At 46.8% G+C, this 21510-nt stretch overlaps 1 protein-coding gene across 1 annotated transcript in view; it reads left to right on the top strand.

The window, feature by feature from the left end:
- The window catches only part of Prkca (protein kinase C alpha), a 392514-nt gene that overhangs the window by 100995 nt on the left and 270009 nt on the right, over nt 1-21510 (top strand). The gene's annotated exons all lie outside the window — the stretch shown is intronic.

The raw sequence follows: 21510 nt of genomic DNA, 5'->3' as shown, positions 1-21510 counted from the left end.
AGGTGTCACATCTTTCTGGGGACCGGTTTGTTTTGTTTTCTTTTGTTTGTTTGTTTTCGATGCATGGCACATTTGAGGATCCTTATACTTGTTATCTTCCCCTCCCTCCCTCTCTCTTTTTCTTTTCTTCTTGTTGAAGATAGGGTCTCCTCATACAGTCCAGGCTGACCTGAATCTCACTGTGCAGCCCAGCGTGGCCTTTCCCCATCGGGATGTAAGGGAGCTGAAACAGCTGAAGACCACAGTTTCCAAGGCTTTTCGAGCCAGGGGCTTCCAGGTTCACTGCCCTCGTGCCCAAGAAGATCAAGAAATGTGGACAAGGCATGAACAGTTAGAAGTAGATTTATTAAGAGAAACTTGAGTGGGAAGGATTGTCCCACGAGAGGGCCACTGCTCTACTATCCTGCCTAGGGGCTCTCCACAGGGCACTATGGGAACTGCATGGAGGCTGACACAACCTTTAATGATAAGCAACCATTTTTTTGAGGGCATCAAAAGCTTAACCAGCGAGAAGCCCACACACCTGTCATATCCTTGGAGACCCAAATCGAGAGGTGATCCTGTCACACGTTGCTCCTCCAACAGTGCATCACCATCTCCTTTGTCTATGTTCCCTCGACTCACTGTATTATTTTATAGACCAATGAACTAGGTCATTTCACTTCCGCTTTGTATTCTCCAACTACACAGCTTAGCTTCTAATCTATCATAGGTTCCCGCTGCTACCTCCTATGAGAAGTTGACTCCTGTTTCATTGGCAGCTTCGGCCTCCCTCCCGCGTGCTGGGAGTACATGTGTGCACCACCACACTCAGCTTAAGAGCATCTTCCCGAAAAGAGGAAACAGCAGATATGTTGGCTGTTAGGCATTGTGTTTTCTGTGGTGTTTTTCTCATATAGACTCCTTTTTAGAAATGTACATGCCTAGTTAAGTGGTACTAAGAGACTTCAAAACCTAGCAGATCAATTTGCAACCGATCTGTAAATAACTTGACTTCGCCTCATTGTTTCCATACATACATTGTTTCCGTACGTAGCTTCCAGAATGCTGTCCCATGTTTGTTTCCGTGCTGCATTTTGTAGAGTCTAGTAAAAAGCATTGTATGTGTAAACAGTTTGCAAATGTCGCTCACAGACTAGTGCAGTATGTCTGGTTTGTGAGTTACTATGGCCAAAGCTTTCGGAGCCACTGACAGCTGCCGGATCCGCGCGCGGCCTTTCTTCCTCCTCCTGCTCTGGGTAGCCACATCCATCTAGAAGCTCCGTTTCCCTCCACTGTTGTCCATCTACCCACTCTCCTTTTTCTGAGTGACATTCATGTTCTCTGTCTTGCTCATCCAGCCAGGCACTCACTGTGCTGTGGAGAGAATTGGGGGTGGGGTGGGGGACATTTATCAACTCCATGTCAGCCTGTAGTGTGAGGTCTCTTATTTTCTCTGTCAGCTTTGTCAGTGATGGTTCCCTGGCAGTTTTGCAAAAGAGCACAGTTGAAGGTAGATTCATAATACTTTCTAGGAGCAGAAAAAATAGCTGTGTTTCTGTCGTCCATTTTCCCGATTTGGAAACAAGACAGTATTTTGAGAAAAGCAGTTACAAGAAACTTAAAAAAGAAGGCATGTGTCGTCTCCTAAACCCAGTGATTTAAATGTGCATATTCTTTGTTTGTAAGTAACATATCCTTTTGAAAGCTTTACAGTAAGGTAACTGAAATGTAAGCAATATTAATTTGTTGGACCATGAATGGCCTGCCCTTTTCCCTTCCTTGTGGTACTGAGTGTTGAACCCTCAGCCTTGCTGAGTTCTACCATTGACCTATATTCTGGTCTCAAAGGATTTGAGGGACTGAGGTAGTTCAGAAAGAGCAAGAAAATGACTGTAGGCCAGGATGGTGTCACTGTGAGAACTTTGGCCTTGTCCTGGCTCTGTCAAACAGGCTTCATGATCCTGCCTTTGTGGATGGATCCCAGTGTGGCCAAGGCATTACTCAGTAGTACTTGGCTGAGGTGGCCAGGAGTCTAACACAGCTCTCCCATGCCCACTGTACAGTGGCTTGTTTTATGTCTACAGAATTAGGGTAGGTAGAGAGAGTGAAGAAGTTTTCAGGAGGGAAGGATGGAAGACATTTCAAGGAAGAAAAAAAGGCAAAATGATGGTGTCATGGAAGACAGCTGCTCATGAGCCATGATGTTCAGGGAACAGTGGGCAGATAAGCCCAGCTCCAGGAGAGACTGGAGTAAGGCTGGGAAGGAGAGGCAGGAGAGCAGAAGGTCAAGCCAGGTGGAGTCTGAACAGTTGCTTTCATCACCTGTGGGAGCCTCTGTGAGGTTTTTCTGAGGGCAAACACTGCTGCAGACACCTTGCAACGGTGACCTTGAAGGTTTTTAGTGTTTGTTGTGCACATGAGCAAGATTGTGGGTCAATGAGTAATGACGTCACTGCTAGGCATGCTAAGCTTCATGGGGGAAATTTTTGCAAGCTCTATCACCAGAAGAGGGGTGACAGGCAATCAGTGGATGTTGAGAGAGGAAGAGTGAGTTCTCTCAAGGGGCAATCTGTGATAGGTTATCCAATCCCATGGTCAACCCTAAACACATGTTCATAGACTCAGTAAGTTGCACGTGCACCGTGTGTGTGTGTGTGTGTGTGTGTGTGTGTGTGTATGTGTGTGTGTATGTGTGTGTGTATGTGTGTGTATGTGTGTGTATGTGTGTATGTATGTATGTGTGTATGTGTGTATGTGTGTATGTGTGTGTGTGTATGTGTGTGTGTATGTGTGTATGTGTGTGTATGTGTGTGTGTATGTGTATGTGTGTATGTGTGTGTGTATTGTGTGTGTGTTGTGTGTGTGTGTGTGTGTATGTGTATGGTTGTGTTGTGTGTATGTGTATTGTGTGTGTGTGTGTGTTGTGTGTGTATGTGTGTGTGTGTAGAGCGGCAATAATTTGAGATGTCTGCTTCTAGTGCGATAGGGAGATAGGAGGAGGATAGGGCAAAGAAATAATTTAAATTCAGTACTCATGTATGAAATTCTCAGAAACAAACTAAAATAAATTTCTTTAATTCATGATTAAAAAAAAAAAAAGAAGAAGAAGATTGCAGGACATATCACTAGGCCAGATATTTTCTTTCAAGAGGCTGATTCAGGACAATCATGGAAACATATAATTCCTATCATGAAGGAAACTTCATGCCTCACCAAAGCCCAACATATTTATCATCTGGCTCTCCAGAATAACCATCTGCTGACCTCTGGTTTCCTATTTATTTACAGACAAAGCCTCTTACATGCTGGCCTTGTTTTGTATATAATAGCTGAGGTTTGCTGTGTAGACAAAGGTTTAAAAGGCCAGCCATGAAGTCAGGACTGACAACAGGCACTTGGGATTCAAGTGCAGATCTCAGAAGTTAGGTAAGAAAGGGCTCCTAAGAACGGTTGTCACATTCTGCAACATTTCCTGGGGATGCACGAACAGATGTGGATTTTCCTCAGACTGGGCCCAGATGACAGATGAAAGAAAGGAGTCCACCCAAGTTTCACATGGTGAGCTAGTGAATTTACTTATACTGTCACTGACAGGCATGCTCACTTGGGTACCAAGCTGCATCTCTGAAGTTCCCTGGCCAATTTGTAGGCAACTCCACAGAAGCGTTGCCTCTGCACCAGAAACTATGTACTATTCAATAACTTTGGGGAGGGCCTGGGAGTCTTACAATTTTCTTATAAGTTTCCTAAGCAGTAGCTCCTCCCCCAGCTTCCATTTAAGGGATAGTTTTCTAACCTAGATGAAATAGCTTCATGACACAGGTAGTCTATGATGTCAAGTGAAGGTTGATCGTTGTTTTAAAATGATATCGAGGACCAAGAGCCAAATAGCAGGTGATGAAAAAGAGGAATCAAATTAAGTTAGAAGGAAAAGACGAATCAGTAAGTTAGAAGAAAGACCCAGACATTCCAGCTGTGAGTGTAAGATACACCGTAATGGCCCTAGATATAAAAGTCAATGTTCAATCCCACTTGTCCCAGATAAGGATAAAGTTATGTCACCATTGTAATTTGGTTTTATAGCCTTGGTGAGTCCTGTTTCTGACCCCTGATGCTATGGGACTGGGACCCTCCCTTTCTGCCTGTTTGACAGTTAACGCCTTATTTTTATGATCTTTCTTATCATAAACAACCCACCTCCCATGCAAAGCGAATTCACGTTACTGGCTCCAGCAGTGTCCATTGTGGTTGCTGACGCACTGAGCCTGTGGTCCCTGCTGAGCTCAAGAGCAGGGATGCTGTGAGCAGGGATACTGAAACCTGGGGTGGGCTGAGTTGGGGGGCAGAAGGGGGGAGGCACACGAACAGACTCTGAATCTGTAGACCATTGCATGCAGCAGTTTTAGCAAAGGCATTGAGCTGTCTTCAAAATGCTAATGAACAGGTGAGATGAGGTGTCAGAGGAAGACAGTGTGAGCCAAGGATGATTTATTTCCTTACTTTATGGAGGAAAAGTGCCTGACATCAATTCAGAATTCATGGGGAAGTGCACAAGACCTTTCAAAGAGCTTGAGATGTATTCCAGAAAAGTAAAGTTGAAAGTTTTAGAAGGGAAGGCAACTGCTATCAACAGGTACCTCATTTTGGGTAGAATAGGGAGTTACAGAATCATCAAAGAAATCACCTTAAATTTAAAATTTATCACTGGCTCTTTGAAGACTTTAAGAGCCTTTCCCACACATTGAATCAGTAACCAAGACTCGGGGATAAAGTCCAAGGCCTCGTAAGAGTTCCTTTTGTCATCGTTTGTCTGGCTTTTCTGCCGATCCAACTCCCTGAGTAGGGACAAGGTCTGATTATGTTCAGCTAACCTTTGGTCATACCTCTTGGGGTATAGTAGGTAGCCCATAAATTGGTTGTTGCATTAATGTGTCTCACTACACATTTTAGTGGGTGTATGTCCATGAGATGTCTCCGACATCCCATTTCAATGTAGTAGGTGCTCGAAAACAAAAGGCTGTAAGCTAGATTTGACGTTGTTTGGTTTAATATATGTATGTGAACACATATATGGGGCTTTACTTCATCATTATGAACTTAGTATGTTACTATAAAAATAGGTTTCTAGGAAAGGACTCACGTCTTGCAGCTGCTGAAGTGAGTGTTTTCCACTTAACAAACAAATAGTGGTTCTACGAACTTGTGCCCATCCGTTTTCTAGATGAGGAAACTGAGCTCAATGCCCTTCCTCAAGGTCAGCCTGCGGGCTAAAGGAACGTCCCCACCTGTCCCATTCCTCCTCTGTTCTCTCGAGGCACATAACTGGCTCTCCTGACCTCACCCCTCCCTGGAAACTTTAGGCAAATATATGGTGGTGTCCATCTTTCTAAGTGTGCACACTAGATACTGGAAATAAAGCAGACAGACAAAAGCGAACTACTGCAGAGATGCCAAGGTGGGGAATCTGCTTGGTTTTCTCGTTGATTTAAGATGTTCTTATGTTGGGGGTTTCTCTGGAATGTTCAAGGAACTTCGTTCAACTCTCTACACCTCCCCCAAAAATACTCATCTTCTCTAGATATAACAGCTATTTACGTATAAACCAGACAGTCAGGTTGGGCAGGAAAGTTGCTAGTTCAAGGCCATTGCTAGATTACTAACAGAAGACTCGCCACAGCATCAGCCAGTGAAACTTTTACTCTGCCGATCTTCGGCTGGGAGTGTAAACATATGCTTAGCATTTACTGGGTTTCTCTGGTCCGACTGATAGACTGCTGTCTTCCCCTAGGTCCAGCAACCACCTTTCTTTGTAGCCCTCTCTGAGGTATTGAAGCCTGAGTCTAGGGCAGAGGGGTTCGGTGTGTCTGTGGGGATCCTCCTGAGCCAAATCAGGGCTTCCAGGTCAGCACTAGGGCTTGATATTTGCTTATGTATGTGACAACATACCTGGTATCAAGGTTAGTCTTCACCTCCTCACCGTGCTATTAACTTGTCTGTGCAGATTCTGAGGGTAGACTTTGGTAGTCCTTATCGGAGCACAAGGGATGCCTGAGGGCTAGAGTGCAGAGCTGTGTGTGGCTTTTGTTGTTTTGTTTTGGAGAGAGGATTTTTCTGTGCAGACTTGGCTACCCTGGAACCTGCTTTGTAGACCAGGCTGGCCTCAAACTCACAGAGATCCTCTTGTCTCTGCCTCCCCAAGTGCTGGGATTACCCACCACACCCAGTTGGTGGCTATTTTCTCTCAGTGCAATGGCAAAGCCTGTAGCACCATAGCTTGCTGACTGCTGATGGCCTCAGTTTTGTCAGTAACCTTTTGCCTTCCCTGTGGACAGGAAGAGCCTGGCCTGCAGATAGACAGGAAGCCATCCACAGAAATCACAGGACCTAGGGGAAATGGTTCCTAGGCAGAAACTGCTTTGTAGAAGCCCGGCTTAGCCCTCAGGTTTGCCATAACTCACAGCCACCCATTCTTGCTCACACTGGAAAATGTATTCCTGCTTGTGTGTTACTAATGAGCCGTTCTGAGAACACTCTGCTCTTTCTATGAGTGTCTGCTAATTTGCTGTCCGTCTAATGGGAGGGGAGCAGAACAATGCATCTCAAGTCACCCCTGCTCCTTGTGCCACTGCCTCTATTGTCCCAGATGCTTCTGGATATTCCAAACTCAGATTTTTAATATGCATTATGAGAAGCAATGTTCGTATTTATTAGGGCCACTTAGTAGCAAGGGAAAGGAGTCCAGCGCAGCTGTGGTGGACGATAGTCACAGGAGTGGATTCTTCCTGTTGCTTTATATTTCTTTTATTTGCTACTTCAGATCCTTTCATACTTTCCTTGACAAAACAGACTTTGTTGTTGTTTTTGTTGGGGAAAGCTGCCCTGATAGTTTCTTTTGCCTACAAGAAAACAGCTGGCATTCTCTTGCTTCCTGATCCAAGCTGGTAGGAATAAAGCTCACTGCATGGGAAGCTTCGCAGAGATGTAGGCCCAGCCCTCCAGGGAAGGCTGTGCTCTGGGGAGCTGCGCCTCTCTGTCCCGAGCACCAGCATCTTTATCCTCTCTTTCCTAGTGCGTGTGCCCTCCACTTCCTCCTCAGCGCCCTTATATTCCTTCAGGTGCTGAGAGTGGGGCAGTAAGTGGGGCTGAGTCTCCAGTTGAAGGCGTTTGCAGCTCAGCTTTCAGAGGCCTCCTCGCTCCTTCCCTCTGCTCATATTGTTTGCAGCTTTTACACTTCAGCAAGCCAGTATTTAAATGTATTAGAGCCATGTCTGAAACAAGGCCAAATTGGCACCCAATAAACCTGACCAGAAGCAGTTTCACCCCTACTTTCTCTTCTGGTTTTTGTTTTTGTTGTTGTTTTGTTTTGTTGTTCGGACTCAGCATTTCCCGAATACTGTCAGGGCAGTACCTTCTTCGCATCCTTAGGCACTGCTGTTCCCTGGAAGGCGGGCAAGAACACTTCTATGATTTATGTTCAAGGCCAACGCCACACTGGTCAGCATTTGAAGCAGCACGGTGAATTTATTATTTGTGTAAGTGAGGGAGTGAGTTCAGTGTGGTGGGCAGCTCCTCTCAGCAGAGCTGAAAGCTTATCTTGCGTCTGACTTTGGGAAGTACCAGCTAAGGGCTGGCCTGGCTCTGGGAGTGAGTGGGAGTGGATGGTACTGGCAAGGTTACTGGTTTTCTGACCAGGTCACTAGGTGACATAGACATGCCACAGCCTGTGTGTGCTGGCCCTGAGCTGTCACTCACTGAACTGGTGCTTTCTTGTTGCCATGACTACGGCAACAAGACTATGAGCTCCCCCACTCCACCCCAACCTCAAATCTTGCCCTACTTCCACCCCACTTTTTGGTGTTTTCTCAGGCAAAGCTTCAGGAGAGCCCTCGGGGAGAATGTTCTCAGCAGTTCGTTATCCGCTCTCCTTCCTGCTAATATTTCATCTATAGGGGTCTGCGTTGTTTTTTTTTGTTTGTTTGTTTGTTTGTTTTGTTTTGTTTTTTTCTGTAATGTTGGATGGCTAGTGAAGCCGAAGTGGCTTTTCTTGGTCAGCTGAGGACCTCATCCTTGTATTGCCCTAGATGTTAAGCATCTTGGCTCCAGGGACTGGTCCTCACTCATGTGGGTCTCCTGGATGCGCAGCATATAAACTCTGGGTAGTGGGGAGGGGGGGAGTTGCTGAATAAGGCAAGATCCATTGTGCTTCTCAGGAGGTTGGACTTTTGTTGTTCTCGTTCTCTCAGTTCAGAAAAAGGTCTCTGCCTCAGCTTCATAGTCAGCCTCTTAGGGACCTTCAGTTAGATGAGCGGGCTGCTTGGGGGAGTCAGCAGGCATAAGATGAAGATGCGAAAGGCGAGTGTTCTGTGTGTGTGTGTGTGTGTGTGTGTGTGTGTGTGTGTGTGTGTGTGCATTCCTCCCTCAACTCCCTCTCTCTTTTCTTTCAAAGAGAATTCTGAAGATTAATGTTACAGTGACTGGGTCTGCTCCAGAGGTCACACTACAGCAGTGTGTGTTCCCAGTAGTGTGAACACTGGGAAGACCCCAGAGTGCCCTCTGTGCCCTGAAAGCAACTGCAGTGAGATTGCCTTCCCTCAGGTTCCTCTATGCACAGTCCCAGCAGCGCTTTTCTCCGCAGAGGAGTTGCCAGCTCCTCTTTCCTCTGAGCCGCTGAGGGAGAGAGACCATTTGTTGGCTTGTTTTTGGAAGGAGCCTGGAAGGCTCATGTGGGAAATGGCTCCACACATCAGTTTGGCCTGAGCACCCACTTCTCAGCTATTCTTCAGGCCTCACAGGCTCTGTCCTGACTCAGCACCCTTGTGAGTGGGACAGGTTGGGTATTCCCAGGTGAATTTTCTGGCTAGAGAGCCAGAAGGAGCCCTGACTTATGGCTTCAGGCATGATTGATTGATTGATTGATTGATTGATTGATTGATTTACTCCCACAGAGGCCCTAGCAGCCACCTAGGGTATTGCTAGAGCCATCATGAGCTAGGGGTGGGGAGTGGTGATCAGACAATGGGCTATACTCCTTGAAGAGCAGATAAAGGCCATTTCTTCTCCTGAACCACAAGCGCTTCCTATCGCCAGAGTGGGCCATCACTTCTCCCGTCAAGGGCTGAGGTGGAAGTGCGAATGGAAACTTGCCCTCATTTATTGGACTTTACCATGTGGGGTATCAAATGCAGTCTACATCAGCCCATCGAAGACATCCTGGACCTCACCTTTTAGGAGGCCCCCAGAAGCAAAGGAAATCAATGGTTTTAAACGGTGCTTTGTTGAGGGTAGATAATGCACTGACTCGACCTTGCATACTCTCCCAGTGACCGGAAGCAGCAGAAGTGGGAGGGCTCCCTATCGCAGCAGCAGCTGGTGCAGCTGTTTCTGCAAGGCTCTCCGTGGCTGTCCTCATCTCTGGCATTCTGATGCTCTCTTCTACTCCTGGGTGGGCAAGAAGCCTAAAGCCAGAGCTGTAGCCACTGCTTTTGTCATAAGATGTTCTTCCCATATCACCTTGGAGTCGGGAGCCCATGGGGCTATCGTTGAGCTCTAATGGCTTGTAAGCTGTGTGGTGTAAATCCTCTGTGCTCTGGCTACATTTATAGCGCCCAGTGGTCATGCTCACAGCCCCTCGTTGTAGCACCATGTCCTCTCTCATAGTGTTGCTGTGACTGTTGACGCAGGAATGTCAAAGTCAGGTGCTAAGAGCTTTCCCAGACCAGAGCAGTCATTAGTGTTAGTAACTCCACTGGCACAAATGAAACCCCACCTTGGGTTAGGATGTTATCCTTAGCCCTCAAACTTGCCTTTCAGTTTTAATCTCTATTTTCCCCTAATTCTAACTTTAAAATGTATTTGCATTTTTGGGCTCCTGTGCTCCTGGCTCATCTCTGATTACTTGTAAGTTGTGATGGGTCTTCTTGATTGTTAGCTTGGTTGGACTGGAGACTTCTGTGAGATTAGTGAAGAGTACTTCTGCCTGTATGTTTCTGTGTGGGCATTGCCAGAGACTTAGGGAGAGAGCATCCCTGTGTGGGCATTGCCAGAGACTTAGGGAGAGAGCATCCCTGAAAGTGAACCGCATCATTCCTTGTGTTGTAGGCCTGGACAGAATAATAAACAAGGTGGAAGAGAATTTAGTGTTGGCACTAAACTCGGTAGTGTTGGCATCTTCTCTCTGCCCCCAGCCCCACTTCCTAGATGTCCTGATGTTAGCTGTCCTGCTCCTCCAAACACTCCTTGCCTTGATAGGTTGACACTTCTGAAGCCACGAGCCCCAAACAAAAGCTTCTCTCCTTTAGTTATTTTCTGGGTTATTTTGCTGTGGTTGTGAAAGAGTGGCTAATATTTGGATGAAATAAGTGAACTCAAGTGCCAGGCTTTCTCCAAGGGACCCAATACACTTGAATTCAGAACAAGACCAAGAACACAGAAGTCCAGAGGGGTTAATGCTGTATTTATAGTACTCGACCTGGAGGCCATGTACTGGCTTCCTGTATGGCATAGGTACTTCAGGGTTCATATACCAGAATTGTCCTTTACTGACTCAGACCTGTGCATTTCACAGGCAAGCTTCTCAGGGAAAACTGAGCTTGTCTTTTCTTTGGGGGGTGTGGGGCACAGGACATTCTTTTTTTGTTTTTTTGAGACAGGATTTCTCTGTGTTATCTTGGCTGTCCTGGACTCTTTTGTAGACCAAGCTGGCCTCGAACTCACAGAGATCCTCCTGCCTCTGCCTCCCTGGGATTAAAGGCATGCGCCACCACACCCTGCTAGTTTGTCCTTTCTTATGCTGAGTTCTTTCAATGTGCAGTTTATAGTGTTAAATAGAAAGCTCAGCATGCTGTGACTAAAGAGCTTCTTGCAACTAGAGTTTTGTCACTTGTGGTGTATGTGTGGACTATGTCCCTAACAACTGCAGGATGTGTACATGGGCAGAGGATGGCAGAGGCCACCTAGAAAAGTTCCTTTTGTCCCATCAGTAAACAATTAAGCTGCTTATATAGCTCTAGGCTTTGAATAGAGTGGTAGATGGAGCACGAGGTACAGAAAAGCCATCTACTAGTCTAACAGGGAGATAAATATTATGTAATATAAAACAAGACACTAGGCCTGAAGTCTGTGTGGCTTTCATGAGCAACTGTGACGCTGCCATGGATGCTGATGACTTTAAGTTGGTCTTAGAATGACTTGAATAAAGTCAGCCAGCGTAGGGACAGCATTGACACTGTAGGCGACGCATGCTTGAGAGGCTCACCGTGAAGCGTCTATGCTTTGTAGGGCCTGGTAGCAAGGCCAGAATCAGAAAGGCTAGGGGTCAAGGTGACAGTTGTAAGTTTATCATTGCAGCAGGAGGAGACTGTTGGAGCTCCTGTGTGTATCTGAGATGGGCTCCATGCAGGGTGAGTGGAATGGACTGGTGTTCGGTGGCTGAAAGCTGATGAGGAGTGGTGTAGCTGGATCACTGCTGGGGCTCCTAATGTGATGGGCGGCGGCACTCCTACTTAAGGGTTGGGGCTCCGAACTCCAGTCTTCTACTTCAGGCTGCGGGTTTACCAGTTACTAACCAAGGTGACCTCTCTCTATGCTCTAGTTTCCTCTCTTCTACAATGAAGATGATGAGAGCATCGCCTCATGAGGTAGTTAGACAAAACAGACGGTTAACATATGTGAAAACCCGAAACACCGCCTAGTATGCAGTAAGTTCGAGGTCAATGCAAGCTCCTTCACTTCCGCCAACTGTCATCCTAGCCAGAAAAGTAGGTGTGACATCAGAGAGAGAGAGAGAGAGAGTCGAGGGGGGGGGAGGGAGAGAGAGAGAGGGCATGAGAAGCTGAGTCTCAGAATAAGTCACAGAGCTACATATGGCCGATGAAAGTCGGAATAAAAGCCCTTCCCAAGGAAGCGAATGCAGGGGCTGACAAATGGAGGGTCAGTGAAAGAGATCAATAGAGCACCACGAGGAATACCTCTATGGATTGGTGAGAGGATAATGAATCCAAGAAAGACGTAGACAAACGAATAACTGGAGAATTCGGGGCAAATCGGGAGCATGTGTTGTCATGGAAACCAAGGAAAGAGTTGGCAGGTACATTGAGAGTTGAGTGGGAATCGAGGGTAAGAAACGTGCCACTAATGGGGCCTGGATAGTATTTAAAAGACTAGAACTATACAATTGTGGGATGTTTGAGACACATGAGAACTGGGATCTGGAGACCATGATGAAGATGAAAAGAAAAAGATGAAGTGGCATCTGATGGAATCGTAGAGCAAATGAGACTTTCCCCATGAGAGCGTTGAGCTCTAAAGACACAGGACAAACATCCAGAGGACAAGGAGGTTTGGAGTGAATGGGACCCTCTCTCTCTCTCTCTCTCTCTCTCTCTCTCTCTCTCTCTCTCTCTCTCTCTCTCTCTCTCCCTTCAAAGCAAGACCGAGACACCCCTCCTGAGGAGAATGAGGATGTAGGGATTTGTAGAATGGACTCACTGAGGGACCCAAAGCAATCATGGCTAGCAAACAGGCTCTCTAAGTGTGTACATGTGTGTAGTGTGTAGAGGCCAGAGGTTGATGCCAGATGTCTTCCTTCATGGCTTTTCATCTTATTTTTTTTTTAAACTGGGTTTCTTATTGAGCTTGGAGCTCCTCAATTAATCCAGCTACTCATCCACTCCCCATCCTCCCTGCAGTGCGATTGCAGATGCATAGTGCAGAGCCCAGCCTTTCCATGGGTGCCGGGGATCTGAACTCAGATCCATGCTCTTGCACAGTGAGCATCTTAATGACAAAGCCACCTGTCCACTCCTGAAACAGGAGCAGCAGAAGAGCAAACTTACATGAAAATTGGTTTCCAGACCTTACAGTTACCCTTCCTACTAGTAGTAAATACGTCTTCCAATCCTAATACTTCTAAACACTGGGAAAGAGGAAACTTAGGGAGGTTTGAAATTCTCTCAGCTTAAAGATCTGTCTTCTAAGAGAAGGGGAGTTGGGAAGCAGTTGAACTCAAAGACCTTTGCTTTTTTTTTGTTTGTTTGTTTGTTTGCTCAAGTATATAACATGGGTTGCCTACAGCCCAGCCTAGGGTGGGAGCACCTGCTTGCTTGACTTCCCCTAAGCAGAACAGTTCCTTGAGTGTCCAGGGCTCAGAAGCTATGAACCCTAGTGGCAGTGGTTTTTGTGTTTCTCGCCCTCAAGCATGAGATAACTCAAAGGAAGTGTCTGTTTCCATAGATGATCCAAACCCACATGGAAACCTGTCTCCCTCCCTGATTCTATTACTCTAAAAGTCCTTCATCTGCCGATGCTTTCTAAGAACTGACTGTTAATATCTTTTAGTGTGTTCTCTTCATGTCTGCACACATGAGTAGCAAACGGATCAAGTGACTTTGCAGTCATACACATAGGCTGCAGATGAAGGGCTGTAGTGCACTCCATCTGCACAGGGAGGCAGGCACGCGGGAAGCACAGAGTCTGAGCTTGAGAGAGGACAAGGGGGAACAGTCCAGAGTTGGTGCTGAGGCAGCAGGAGTGTTTGAGGGGTCTCTGCTCTGAAAGCACCCCACTCCTTGGCGTGTGTGACATAAATTGAGAAAAGCCTTCAGGATTAGAGGCTCTCGTGATGACTCCATGACCCAGTTCCGACTTGGTGACAGTCTCAGGCCTTCCATTCCTTCATGGTCTTCATCTATCCACACACAGCTTTGTGGTAGAGCATTGCATTGTCTCTGCTGCTGTTGGCAGCTCCAGCATCTCTCCTGTGTGATGGCTAGATAGATGTCATTGTGAAATGAGTAGGTGCCTGTGGACTTCCCCTTGGGATCTTTCTTGGCCATAAAAAGCTCAAAGGGGAGCAGTTTAGGGCAGAAGTACATTGGCTGAAGAACTTGTTTGGGTCCATGGTGAACATCTGTGGGAAGGCAGTCTTTTAGAAGTCATTATTTCATTTACCCAAGATTGAGCCAAGGACTAATATATCCCAAATAACATTTTTCATAAATAGAGGAGTAGGTGATAGGGTTTTTTTTGTTACTTAGTTTGTTTTTGTATTGTTCCTTTTTTTATACATATAGGCCAGGCTGGCCTTAAACTTCCTATGCAGCTGAGGATAACCTTGGACGTCTGCCTCTACCTCCTTAATGATGGAGAGGCAGATGTGTATCACTATACATGGTCTATCTATGTAGGGATCAAACCCAGAGCTTTGTGCATTTTAGGAAAGCACTCTGCCCTCTGAGTCACATTCTCAGCCCACAGATATCGAGGTAATTCTTACAGGACTTTGCATTCTCTTATCATGTCTTTGCTTTCCAGTGTGAGGCCCTTCATGTTGGAGGTTCGTGGAAACCCAATGGAAGGCTTAGGAGCTTTCCTTATCTCTTTCTTGTCATAGGATCTGGGAGGCCAAGTTGTATACACTTTCTGTCTGATGCCCATTTTGGCGGGGAGTGGCTCTGCCCCACTTCTTATGTGACCAGGAAACCTTCCATGCAGTTGACCTTAAGGACCTACAACGAAAACCAGCACCATCACTTTTCTAAAAAGAAAATAAGAGATTTATCTTGGTCCCCTGAAAATCCTATAATAAGCACACACATCTGCCTTCTGCTGCCACCGGTTCCTTAATTCCCTCTCCGAAAGCGCTTGGATGGTAAGCATGTTCACTCCATCCAGACAGACATTATGGTTTTTTCCTCCCTACGCAATGTGCCGAGGAGATTCATAATTTTTGTATAAAATACCAGAAGCACTGAGTCTTGACATTCTAAAGGGAAGTCTTTGACATCTAAGTGCTTGTGACTATATCAAATTGATATAAACTCAGACCACTAACATGAGCTAAATAGCTGGAAATAATCCCAGGCTCTGTGGTTGATGGATTGTTCTCTACAGCCATGGATAGGAAGGGACCCTGGGTCTTGCAATAGCTTAAAGAGTTGGTCTAAAACTTATATCAGTTCTAAGACCGTTCATATTTTATCAGCTTGGTTATTTTAGCTGACTTGGCTAGTCAGGCAGTCAACAACTGTTCTTCAAGCTCTGAATTTCTAAGGTCCTGTGGGAGACTCTGAAGCTCAGAAGCGACTTGTCTTGCTGCTCTCACAGGGCACAGAGGCTTGCAGCAAATACTCCAGTGTTTCTAGCCCTAAAGGCTATGAGTGGCAAAAAGATGCCCAGAGCACTGGAGATGCATACAATAGGGTCATACTTGGGATTAATTTGCCTTTTTTGAGGCCTCAACATTTAAACCATGGCTGTGTAGGGGCCAGTGAGAACCTGTGAGGGATGTAGGAGGGTGAGGTGACAAAGTAGCATCATTGAACACTGTGCCTGGGGGACCAGGGTGGTTCAGTTTCTAGCTTTCCAGGGTTTGTCATTCCACCTATCTGGGTGCTGGTCCTTGAGGGTGGACTAGCTTCTCTTTCACTTAGGAACTGCGTACAACACCGTATGTTTGTGCTATGCTTTAAATGTGTCTTGCTTTCATATCACTCCCCTGGCTCTTCTCTTTGAGAAGATGCTATTCTTGTTTGGATGGTTTCAAGGTCACCTTGGGACCTAGATGTGCTTCCTGTGGAAGCAGGGATTGGTATCTGTAAGCCACCTTCCCAAGGCAGCCAGTAGATAGTGCCGGGGCTGGGTTTCAATACGAAGCTGATTCTCATGTCTTCAGCATCCCAAGCTCTATTAGGGTGAAGACAGAGTGTTCCATTCATACTGACATGAGTGTTCCTTGCCTCCTTGGTTCTTCTCATAAGGCTCAGGGTTATGTGTACCATCGTGAGCAGTGGTGATGATTAATCTGTACTTGACGGTGAGCTTCTTGGGATCTTTTTAGTACTGTGTTACTCTGTACTTTCGGCAAGTGGTGAATGGATGGATGCAGGGAGGGATTCATGTCATAGAGGATCCAATACAGGAGTGAGTCAGTCACCTGGCCTGCTGGTGCTGATTTGCACTTTTTATCATGACATCAGCCTCTTTGCCTCTAGGACTGCCACTGCTACCCTGTGCTCTCAGCCTCTTACCTACTGTCCCTGCACTGGACCCTGACTTCAAGCTGTTCCCTGATTTTCACTCCACGTAATGAACTCCTACATACCCACCTCATCCCCTTCTTCCTGCTCATGTGCACACAGTGGCTTTCCCATTGCTTTTACGATGAGTTTTACCTGATCAATTAGGGATTTTGGATCATCCACTGCCTCCATATTGTCAGTCACCTCTCTGCACCTCCTCCCACCTTTCCCTGATACCGTGAATACACCTCCTCTCTCCCTCTGTCCTAGGGTCTTCATGGGTCCACTCACCTCCATCACATCCTCTGCTCCTTGGCCTCCCTTGAGCTCACAAATGGAAATGTGGATTTTTTTTCTAAAGAATTTTTCTTGAACTTGAGACCACTTAAGGTCCCTCTCTAACCTCTTTCTCACACCACTGGGGATTCTTCATGGTATTCCTCCCAGATCAGGAGAGGCATTTTGTTTTATACTGTATTTTGTTCTTCCATTGGACTGAAGTGTCGCTGAGGCTGACACCTGACCTCGAGTCCCAGCGCTCAGCACAGTTAAGGGCTTAGTAAATACTCATCAAACATTTGTTTTCAGTATTTAACTTGGCATTGTCTCTCACATGCATTGTTTTGAGATAATTGTGCCACCATTGCATGGCCGAAAATAATCCTGGGTCTCTATTTGCCTAAAAGCTAGTACCCAATCTTAGATTTTTGACAAACATAAGCTGCTCTGCCCTTGTGGCTATGCACATGAGAATGAGCATGTCACCAGCCCTGCCTGCCATTCTCTGTTTGGGCAGCAGCCCACACGTTCTCCTTTCTCAGGGCAACTAAACACTCGTCATCAACTAAGCATCCCACTAGAGTTCGTGGATTCCTATTGGCTGGTATACACTTTAGTTCCAAGAAAAACAACCGAGGTTGCAAGTTTGCAAGACTTCCTGATTCTGGTTTGATGAAATGGCCCTTTCTAGACCATTTCCAAGGTGCGCTCTTAAGCTGATGGTGGCAACAGGCAGGCTCTCACTAACTGCATTATGACTTGAGATGACGGAAGGGTGATTTTAGGGGGAAAGGTCATGGACATGCCATTGTTACTCCTAGAATGGGAGGCTGAAAAACACAGGATTCTCAGGTGTAATAAACAGGTTGCTCTGCCCATGAAGGGTTCCATGAGTGTCTGGAAAAAAAATGAGCGAACTGGACTCAGTAACTACCTCACTAAATGGGTTAAACACTTTTCTTCAGCTACAGGAGGATGTCTCAGTTATGACACGTAGCACATAATGACTTGCTGGAGCATGTGGAACTGTTGATGCGAAGCTTGTTGGGTAGCCTCCCCTGAAACTAGAGGCCAAGTCCTTGCTTACTGACTTCCTGCTAAAGGTTGGCCAGGCTTATGACATGTGTGGCCATGTGATGAAAGGGGCAAAGGTAGATGGCAGGTAGGATGAGGGCAAGGTTTAGGTAGTATTAAGTTCCCAACTACCTACCACCTAACAAGAAGGAGTGTCTTCTTGCTAGAGGCAGTGTATAGGCCTTGATGTATCAGAGGAGTGAGTAGACCCCTCCTGGAAGCTTCACTGGAAGGCAAGAGCTCTCCAGATGCTAAAGCTGGAACAGGCACTCACAAATGCCTTGAGCAGGCCTTCAAACTAAGTGAACTGGACTTGGGATCATTGCCTTGAACTTGCTGGCCTTAGCAAAGTGGGTTTTCCCCCCCTGAGCCTTAGTTTCCAAAACTGTTAGGTGTGTGTGTGTGTGTGTGTGTGTGTGTGTGTGTGTGTGTAGTGTTGTGTGTGTGTATGTGTGTGTATGTGTGTGACAAGGATAAAGCCAAGCAGGATGATTACAAGACTCAAAGGCTGTAGGAATACGAAGCCCCTGGCACTGGGGCCAGGACACAGCTTGGTCAGGGAGCTTCAGAGAGAAGCTAGTTTGTAATCCTCTTATCAACTCAAGATGAGTGCACTCTGGCATCCTGAGGCATCTCGCCTGATGGTGTGTCACAATTTACTGGCAGAAAATAGTTTATTCTTTTCCCAGCTTCCTCTATGGTGGACTGGTGTCTTGCATTCAGTGAGACCCATTGTCAGGCCCCTTGCTGGAGAGACTTATAGCATGGCAGAGGCTTGCCTCAGACCCCCACTCCCTTGCTTGTGAACTCCAGGCACTTTTCCTGGACCATAAGGCTGCACATCTCTGTTTCCTTGTGGAGAACTGTGTTGCTCGTGATTCAAGGGGAGGCTTTTTCCCTTGTTGTCTGTCTATGTAGGAGTTTAATTTTAGCAGTTGGGATTGCGGATTATTTGTGGAGAGGTACTCCCACCTTGGCAGCCCTTGTTTGCACCTGGCAGAGACAATAAAGCTTCTACGAGCAAAATATAATTTTCTTCCCATACTTGTGTCTTTTCTTAGCATTTTAGAAAATCCTACTACATTTCTGGAGTTCTTGAATATCTTTCCCCACAACATAGAATATATAACACACAGATCACATGCATGCAGCTCCATACCACACACCTGACCGAATTGGACCTACAAATGTCTGCATGCCCAGGCACTGGAGTTCATAGCAACATGTCACCTGGGCATCACATCTGCAGCAGTGTTGGGGGGGAAGGTCACCTGGGCATCACAACTGCAGCAGAGTCGGGGGGAGGTCCTGGCCATCACATCTGCAGCAGTGTTGTGGGGGGATCACCTGGGCATCTCATCTTCAGCAGTGGCTGGGGGCAGGGCTGAGGAGGTCACCTGGGCATCACATCTGCAGCAATGTTGAGAGGGGGAGGGGTCACCTGGGCATCACATCTGCAACAGTGGCCTGGGGGCAGGGGTGGCCCTGAAGGGGTCACCTGGCCATCACATCTGCAGGAGTGGCTGGGGGCGGGCACTGAAGGGGCCACCTGGGTATCACATCTGCAGCAGTGACCCAGGGTGAAGAGGATTTCCCAACAAAGTCCACTTCACCAGCTCTGTTTCCCACTGCAGAGAGAGCAGCTTCCTGGGACTCCCATCCTCTCACTCTTGCAGGTTCTTAGGAACACTAGGCCTGAACCCACATCGGGCTACAATAAAATGGGAAGAAAGCCCGAGCTCCATTCTCAGCGGAAGAGCATGGTGGGGGGGGGGGCATTTGCTTTCACTGCCACCTGGGTGCAGTGGGTCCAGTCTGTTGTGGACACACCGAAGGTGAGGTATTAGAGGTGAGAGGCCACTGAGAACCATTACCAATGGCTCAAATGGAAGACTTCCTGATGGAGTGGGAAGGAGGAATCCCCGATTAGTAGATTATTCAGGCACAGGCCTTAATTGAAAGCATCCTGGGAGAAGATCTAATTAAGGCTGGCTTCTCAGAAGACTAGAACAATGCCCCGTGAGGCAGGAATGATGCTCTAGCCTTGCACATGGCCTCAGACCATGCTCAGGCATATCAGCTCCAGCGGCTCTTCCTTCATAGCTTTACCAGCAATGCCAGGTATGAATAGCATCCATGTGTCCCCATGATCGTGAAGAAAGAGCCAGAGAGGTGTGCACTTTGGATAAAGTGTGTGTGTGTGTGTGTGTGTGTGTGTGTGTGTACACATGCATGTATACATGTGCATGCATGCCTGCGGTACACATGGGATGTCTTCTTCAGTTTCTCTCTCTCTGCCTTATACTTTCCTACAGGGTCAACTAAACCTGGAGCTCGCCAGTTTGGCAAAGTCTCCTGGTCATGGAGCCCCGTAAGCTTACCACTTTTGCCTCCCCAGGGCTAGGACTACAGATGTGAGCCACCATGTGGAGCTCCTTATGTGAGTTCCGAGGATGGAGCGCAGGTCTTCTTGCTTGAACAGCACGCACTTCACTAACTGAACCACCTCTACAGCCCTCTGGGTACAGAGCTTTTTTTTTATTCCATGTTAAGGTTAAGTTTGGCTTCTGACTTAGGAGTAAAGGAGGAGTTTTTGAGGCCCAGTCTTTTGGCTGACTCCAGAGGTCTGCATAAAGCACACACTCAGAGACCTAGACCAAGTGCGTATTCTGCCACTAAATACCAAAACCCCAACTCAGATAGCCAAGTGTGCCCCGTCGCCTCCATCAGCGCTCAGCTTGTAGGATCCTGTAAACACTTCTGGCTTCTGACAGCATTCAGGGTACCCTTTCCCCTTTGTGCTCTGACTCCTGGTCCTCTCTGCCCAGCCTTGCCTGTAGCTGTGGTCTCTTCTTCAACTCTCAGGCAGTCTTCTGGCTCCTATTAACTGGAGGGCTTGTCTAAAACCAAACTCAAATCCCCAGGAATGTCCAGCAGAACCAACCGTTTCTGTGCAGACCTCTCAAAGCACTGTGCGCATTCACCCCTGTGCTCTATGGGTATTTTGTTACTGCTCCACCTGGGCAGGACAGTGGGCAGCTCACAGAACACGGCCCCCAGGAAAGGGCAGCCATGAAGCTCAGGGTCTTCGGAATGAATCTTGCTCTGTTTCATTGTGCGCCTCTTCCTCGGGCTCTGGTTTGGTTCTGCTGCCCCCCCCCCCCAGGGCTTGTTTAGTGCTTCTGAACTTAAGGGTCACAAGGATCATTAGTCATTTATGTCACATTGCAATGTGGTACTGAGGAAAAAAAGACGCAGCTCAAGGGAGGAGTGGGCTTTGCAGCCTTTGTGCCTGACAGGAGCTGAGGTTGGTTTGGAAAATCAAGATGCCTGGCAGACATAAGTGTGCGCCCTTGCAGCTGCGTTGTGTTCTCCGGGCCCAGTTAGGCGCTGTGCCACAAAACTGCTCTGTGTAACGAGGGTGGAAAATTGGGAGGAAACAGCCTCCAAATGCTGTTACTTTTTAGAAACACACGGTGTGTATCTGCACCCACTCTTTATTTTGAAAATTAGTTTGTATAAAAAACCAAATGTAGTGATCAGATATAGTGGGAGAAGATTGATTATTCTGGTTATAACAAAAGTCAGTGGCTTCAAAAGAATTCGCTCTGGGTTTCCCTGACTTTTGACACGATATGATTTATTTACAACGAAGTTAAACAAGCAGAGAACAAAAAACAAAAACAAAAAACAAATCAAGCAAACAAAAACCCAACTATATCCCAGATCCCTTTACAAACCCTAAGGAAATATTCATACAATTTTTTTCACCTCCAAAATGTGCATCAGGAGAGTGATGGCAAGCCGGCGTAACATAATGCTCCCATACACAAGGATGCTTGGAGGCACAAATGCAGATTTTACAGGTTATTTTATGGGCTGGTGAGATGGCCCAGCTGTTGAAAAACCTGAGTTTGATCACAGAGACCCATATGGCAGGAGGAGAAAACACACCCTTTCAAATTGTCTTCTGAGTTCAAAGAGTGTTGCCATGGCGTTTGCAGGCCCCTACTCCCGGACACTTTGAGAAATTAAATAAGTAAAAATAATGTAATGAGCTTTTTGTCAGTCATATGTATGTGTGTGAGGTGTGTTTTTCCCCTCACCCATGTGTGTTCCTGTATGTTTTCATGTGTACAGTGCATATGCACCCGTGTTT

The sequence above is a fragment of the Acomys russatus genome, chromosome 16, assembly GCF_903995435.1.
Source record: "Acomys russatus chromosome 16, mAcoRus1.1, whole genome shotgun sequence".
NCBI classification, from domain to species: Eukaryota; Metazoa; Chordata; class Mammalia; order Rodentia; family Muridae; genus Acomys; species Acomys russatus.
The sequence above is the reverse complement of the archived record's forward strand: the minus strand, read 5'-3'. Positions and strand labels throughout refer to the sequence as shown.